A 7000-nucleotide genomic window follows, 5' to 3' on the forward strand; every position below is an offset into this window, starting at 1 on the left:
AGACATTTTTCACGTCTGTCCTTGTCTGGGTCTTCTGATGTGACTACATGTTTTTCTACTGCCTATGTTTGCCTATGTTACGTGCTGTATATTTTACTAATGCTACAGTGGTGACACACCAGTTTGTATTTGCTAATGATCATGTCTGTTTTCATGTGGTGACTGCGTGACCACGTTTTTTTCCTGTCATGCATTTCTTTGAGATCATATCGGTTAATTCCTCAGAAGAGCTCTGCTTTCAGTTGACACGTCTCGCCGTCACGGACAAGTACTGTAAACCGACACCAGTGTCAACCAGATGCTTCCTTGTCATTTTTTGTTCCCCCCATTCTTTGTTCCTTAATGTCATTTATCATGAATAATCAGCATCCACTTCCACCTGTTATCAGGAACGACCCACGGATTTAAAAGAAACGTGTTCTTGTTGCTGCTTGACGGTATCCAAATTTACCGGTCTAGTGTGAGCAAGTCCAATCAAATCTCACCCGTTTATTAAGGGAATCGGCCACATATTTGAACAAGTTTAATATATTTCACTGAGCCTTCGGTAATTGACGTCGTCTGCTGTGAGCAGGGCATGTGTAATTAGCTTATCAGGTAATGTGCGATTCTCTTGACTCCACCTCATACCACAGCCTGAGAAAGCAAACATTCTTCCTGCTGTTTTATATTCAGCGTTGACAACTTATCAGGAGTTCAAATAAACCTTAAGCTGCTCTTTAAAGTAGCGTAACCCGTTGAACCTCTGCACCACAACGGCAAGCAGTCATGCTACCAGCAGCCTTTAAATTTGAATATTGTCAAGGCGATTCTACATAGGAAGTAGGTAAACAATTGTAGTAAAATTAACTGTTTAGATGTGGTGAAAGAGTATGATGAGAGGGCATGTTTGAGAGGATATTGAAAGAGAGAAACATTTTTTTAACATCTTTCTTTTTTCCTTTTTTTTTTTTTTTTTGTTTAAACAATCTTGGAACTATTCTGCAATACTCAGAGCTGGATTTGTCCTTTTAAGTCGTTGCCTTAGCCAGCACCTGGTTAGTGTATCTTAGCATAAAGACATGGGAAATGGCTTCAAATCTTCAAATGACATCGTGCTCACAAATAAAACTGGCTGAAGTGGGTGGTAATATAATGGCAGACAGTGTGTAATAACACTATACACTCCCTGACCAAAAAACAAAACGAAAAAACAACAATAATTGCCTCCTGTATTTAACTAAACAAATAGCTATGAGCCTCCTCTTGGATCATTGCTACATGGGGGGATTACAATGCAATGACTAATTTCTCAGTCACACCTCGTGGTCATGGAAAAGATGGTGCTAGGTTTGAGAAGGGTCAAATCACTGGCACTGAGAAAACATAGTCTACGAGAAACACAAATTTTCACACGTACAACGTAAAGGTAACGCATAGGTTTGGGACTGAACAGCTGTGTAGCCTTAAGAAGACCACTAATCAGTGAGGCTAACTGTTCCAGAGTGATGGGGCATCAGGGTAAGAAGGGAGGAGATGAAGTGATGCCCTCATCATGCCTAATGTCTACTGTACGGGCCTGTGGGGGCAGTGCTATGATCTGGGGTTGCTGCAGTTGCTCAGGTCTAGGTTTAGCTACATTATGCCGAAAGAATGAGGTCAGCTGACTACCTGATACTGAATGACCATCAATCCATTCCATCAATGGATTTTTTTTTCTTCCTTGATTGCACATCCCTTAACCCCATTGTGAATCTTTGGGATGTGCTGGAGAAGACTTCGGGCAGTGGTCAGACTCTCCCATCATCAATAGAAGACCTCGGTGAAAAATTAATGCAACACTGGATGGAAATAAATCTCGCAGAAGCTTCTTATTGAAACAAAGCCGCAGCAAATGTGTGCAGTAATCAAAGCTAAAGGCAGTCCAACCAAATATGTTTTTTGGTAGCAACTTTTTTTTTTTTTTGCTCAGTGTAGTTTAGTCATATAGTTTAAAGTTTTTTGACTACCTGAAATGACTATCTAACGTTTTCTCTGGAACTCCCACTAACTATCCTTGAAAAAAATATATATATTTGACCTGAATTTTAGTGTTTTAGTTTGTCCCAAGTCCCTTCCACTAACATGGAGGAGGAGCTTATGACCTATACTACAGCCGGTCACCAGGGGGAGCTCTACTTGCTTTGACTTCAGATCCAATACTAGAGAGAGTCTGGCCAACTAGGGAATGGACCGTCTGAGCTAACGCGCTATGCTGATTGGTTCTGAGCTGGTCACGTGTTTCATGGGCGCCATGTTAGATACATCTAACAATACTCATACATAGAGAAATGGCAGATAATAAAATTGGATTAAAAGGCTCCAGCACATGATCGGGGAAACTCCACCGTGAACAAAAACGGAGAAAGTTTTGGGAGCAGAAGATTAAAGGGAAGAACTGGATGTCAACTAATTTCTACCTATCCTATTATGTGAGGTAACTTAAGTGTCAATGTCTCTCTTTGACGTTTTATATAGGGAAAATAAATTCACACCGTCATTAACGTGTAACTTGATCCCAAAAACGTCCAACACAAATGAAGTTTTAAGTTGACCAAGCCTTATGCAAGCCTAATGCTAGCTAGTTATCGATACTAAAGGCTAAAGAAAAATAGCAGCTACGGTTCCATACTGTGAAACCCATGTGTGCATGTAATTTATGTCGATGTGTCACATTTAATTGACAGTAACTTTGCCTCGGTTGCTATTAAGTTATTATGGCTAGCGTGCTAATATTATAGTGATAATACCAAATAACAGTAAGACGAGTTTAATTTTAAATATTTCTACGCATTTATAATTTTTTCAAGTAATCAAACTTTTCAAACTTTTAACGGCGATGGATAAACACAGGAGAATGTAAACAAGCGTGACTGATTAGACGATTAGACTAAAAAGCATTTTACAGGCTATTTAAAATATTTAAAGTAAGTAGACGCTCGGATACTTATGTGAGGGCCTTTTATTTACTTATTGACAGACGTTGGCAGTAACATTTATAGACCGGTTAATGGTGAGAATAAGCGATTTATTTTAACATAGCAGATCCGCCCCGTAGGGTTACACTGTAGAACAGGCATGTCAAACATACGGCCCGCGGGCCGGACCCGGCCCGTTGTTTCATTTAATCCGGCCCGGCATAAATTTCTGAGTATGTCAAAAAAAGAAGCGAGTCTCTAGCTAATTTCTATTAAAAGTTGTGATTTTTCAAAATAAATACAAACCAAATGCTCCCTCCGGCCGCTAGAGGGCAGTGAATGTGTAAAAGCGCTCACGTCAAGCATGCGGCACTGACACGAGTTAGTCACAGGAAATAAACATTCGCAACGTGATGTGTCCAAGTAAAAATAAACCGGCAATCTTGCTTCACCATTCACCACTACTAAACAAGTTATCGGTCAACACACCCTTCCCAAAATGGTACTGTCAAAAAAAAGAAGAGTGGATACGGAGTGCAAAGTTTTCCAGGAGAAATGGACCGAGAAGTATTTATTCACAGAAGTGAATGCAAAACCAGTGTGCTTGGTATGTAATCAGCAAGTTGCAGTGTTCAAAGAGTTTAATATTCGGCGCCACTCATCATAAAGACAAGTATGTCATATTAAAGACAATTAATATTGTGCAGTATATTCTCAGCTTCAGTAAGCCCAGCCTAGTAGTTTGATCTGATGTAGTCTAATCCTATTGCCCATGCACTGCTATAACTTTTTTATTTATTTATTTTATTTTATTTTTTATTTCTTTTTTCATTTATTTCAAAGCAGTATGACAATTAAGGCGAATATATTTTTTTTTATAGCTCCCACTTGAGTTTGTTTAGTGTGGTGAGTTGGTTCAGGTGTAAAACTGCATTCACTCAACTGTTAAAATAAACCAGTTGTTAACACATTCACGGCCAAACATGAAAAATCATTTTTTTCCCATTGGTTTTGAATAAATGTGTTGTGCTTAGAAAAGATCCCTTGTCATCCGTGATTATAATATGTAGGGTAGGCTACAAATGTAGGCTGAATGATAAAGCATAGTACTAAAAAACAAAGCTAAATATTTGGAGTTGACATTCTTTTGCTGATCCGGCCCACCTGAGAACAGAAAGTCTGGATCCGGCCCCAGAGCAATACTGAGTTTGACATGCCTGCTGTAGAATCTTCTCTCCGAGGTATCCAACATGGCGCCCGTGATTTGAGTTGGCCAGACTCTCTAAAATATATACAAAGCAGCACTTATGGCTGATGTTACTACGTGATAAACTTACGTTAAAAGGGAAATGAAGCACTCAGTCAAGTAAACCGCATTTTATAGACCGAGTTCCTCTGTTATCAACAGTATATAAGACTACTGACAAATGTTGACACATCAGGAGAAAATCTGGCTTGTGTTTTTTCAGCATGGGCGCCGCCATCTTGCTGTACTGTGGCCTGTGACATCATGGAGTTTGGCGATTCCCATAGCAGTAGACAGTGAAAGAGAGAACTTGAGAAAGACGGCGGTGATAGAGGAAAATATATTGTTCAGACTGTTTATAATCATTGCTGTATCTATCACACACTACTTAAGTGTGTTCTGTATCACATTTTACTGTTTGATTAGTGCTAGCTTAGCTTACCTGCTACAAACTGGGCATTCGGACATCTTGTAGTGAAAGCATCGCCACTTCCATGTGGAAAGTGTGCTCTGTGGTGATACAGGACACACTGTGGATTACATGTTCCAGCAGACGGACTCTGAACATGTGGGCATGGTGTACAGTAGCCGCACTGACACTAGGTAGTACTGCCAACAAGCTCTTCCACTCTTAGCCATGTACCACTGCTCAGTTACCGCGACTTATCAGTTCAAAACCAATCCAACAGTTATTATAATGGACTCAAGACCTGTTTCCATTTCATTACCGTCCGCTTCTAACTGTGTTCAGAAGGATCCAACCAACCCTTTGACATAGTCGGTTATTTCATCTCAAAACGCAACTTCCTAGCAGGCAGTTCCTGTGGAAATGAGGAAAAATAAACTAATGAAAAATTTGATTTTAGCAACGTTTTACATTTCATTTCCTCTTTGATGCCACAGGACAAAACAGCAGTTGATTCCTGACATGTTTCTTGCCAGGGTACAAAAAAGAAAAAAGCTCTAAACCATGTGAGATGGTAAAAAACAAACAAAAAATAATAATTTTTACTTGGTTCTTGTCAAACTTAATCTATGACAAAGTGAACTGTTAACGTAAGCTTACTATGACGAACTGTAAGTGAGACTAAATTCTTATCATCTAGTTTACAGTGACAAAACAAGAAGGGTTACTTCTTTACTAGTCAAAGTAGGACAGTTACAAGAAGTGCAACACACAAGGCATTGAATACTTGGATTGGGAGAGTCTGAGCTGCTACTACAGCTCTGCTGTGTCTAGTGACAATGATATAATTCTACTTCTGGTTTGTCTAATTACACCAATAGAGTTCCATTGAAGACTTGCCCTGTGGTTCCCAGGTGACAAATCTCTTTGTTGTCATGCGTGAGCAGACTTGCATTTCATGGCTTTCTCTGGGACTCTGACATCATCTGATCTTTGCCATCGCCATGCGTAAAGAGTTAAATACCAAAGAGCGCTCGGAGATCGTTCCAGTATGTTCTTCTCTGCCTGCTCGTTACATACACTATACAGAGCTGTACAGGGAGAGGCGTCATGATTCAGTGAAGTGATTCACAACATTTTTACCAGACGTATCCACACGCTGGTCAGTCAGATCATAATGGAGTCGCTTCGAAATCCGTTCATCTGATTTGATTGTAAATGTAATTTATGTATGTATATATCTGTATAACATCTACATGGTAAACTTTGTTGTCTTTGTAGCTTCAGCCATGTATGAATTGATTTAGCTGAACATCTTTGCTGTTGCTATTTTCCCCCTAATTTCTTATCGTTTCCACCTGCTTGATCTTCATTAAAACCTTTTCCGTTACTTTAAGCTGACGATTTCTTACTTTCAGCTGCAACTGTAACTTTTATTTGCAGTTAACTGGTTACACTTAATTTCATTTAAATGCGGAGCCAGATTCTAGTTCTAGTTGTCACATTTTTGTTCAGTCCCCATTTTCCCCTTTTCCTCGTCCCCAAACTGCTTGTTTCTTTTTAACAGTTCCTTCGCGTCCAAAGTGCCGGAAGCGTTATTCTCCAAAACATTTCCGAAACTTGACGACAGTGCACGAGTGAGCAAGTTTCTCCGTTGGGTGGCTTAAAATACAGTGTGAATCTGACTCACATAGCAAAACAATGGGCCGACTGAGCAGACTTGTGCAATAACCGCAAGATAAGCACTGTCTGATTTGAGTTCCCAGTCAGCGAGCTGGTGATGTAACACATGACGACATGAACATGCGATGTAAAAGGCTTAGTGAGGCTCCACGTTTAAAAAAACAACATGAATCGTCAACTGCGTACCAATAGCCGTAATGTTTTTTAAAACCGCTCGACCGTGTTCTGAGGCGTTTACACCCGTTTTGTGTTTCTCGCTCAGTCTGCCCACTTGCACAACGCGTGCATGACCGCTGCATGTTACACAGACATGACGGTCTTGTCAGGTCTTGCCAGGTAAGTCCTGTTCCAGCTTGCCTCCTCCCCCTTCCCTCCCCCGCTGCTCTCCCAAACACACCTACTGTAGTTTAGTACAGTAAGCTTCACATAAAAGTGCGTCAACCCTTAACTTTCATTCATCTTCTTTACTTGCATTTATTATTCTTTATAGTATTGCAGCGTCCTCCTTTTTATTATAAGGGGTCATTGTGTCAAAAGAGCCGCCCGAATGAAATGTCCTTTCCCGCAAACGCCACACTTTTAAGCTTCATGAATGGGCACTTAAGTGGAGCACACCTTTATTTTGCACCCTCCTTATGAAATGTAACCTTGCTTCATTGCTGCTGGGGGTATTTGAGCGGGACTTTGTATGTTATATGACTCAGTCCATTTAAAGATAAGGCAGCGAGA

The sequence above is a fragment of the Mugil cephalus genome, chromosome 19 (genome assembly GCF_022458985.1).
Source record: "Mugil cephalus isolate CIBA_MC_2020 chromosome 19, CIBA_Mcephalus_1.1, whole genome shotgun sequence".
In the NCBI taxonomy this organism is placed as follows: Eukaryota; Metazoa; Chordata; class Actinopteri; order Mugiliformes; family Mugilidae; genus Mugil; species Mugil cephalus.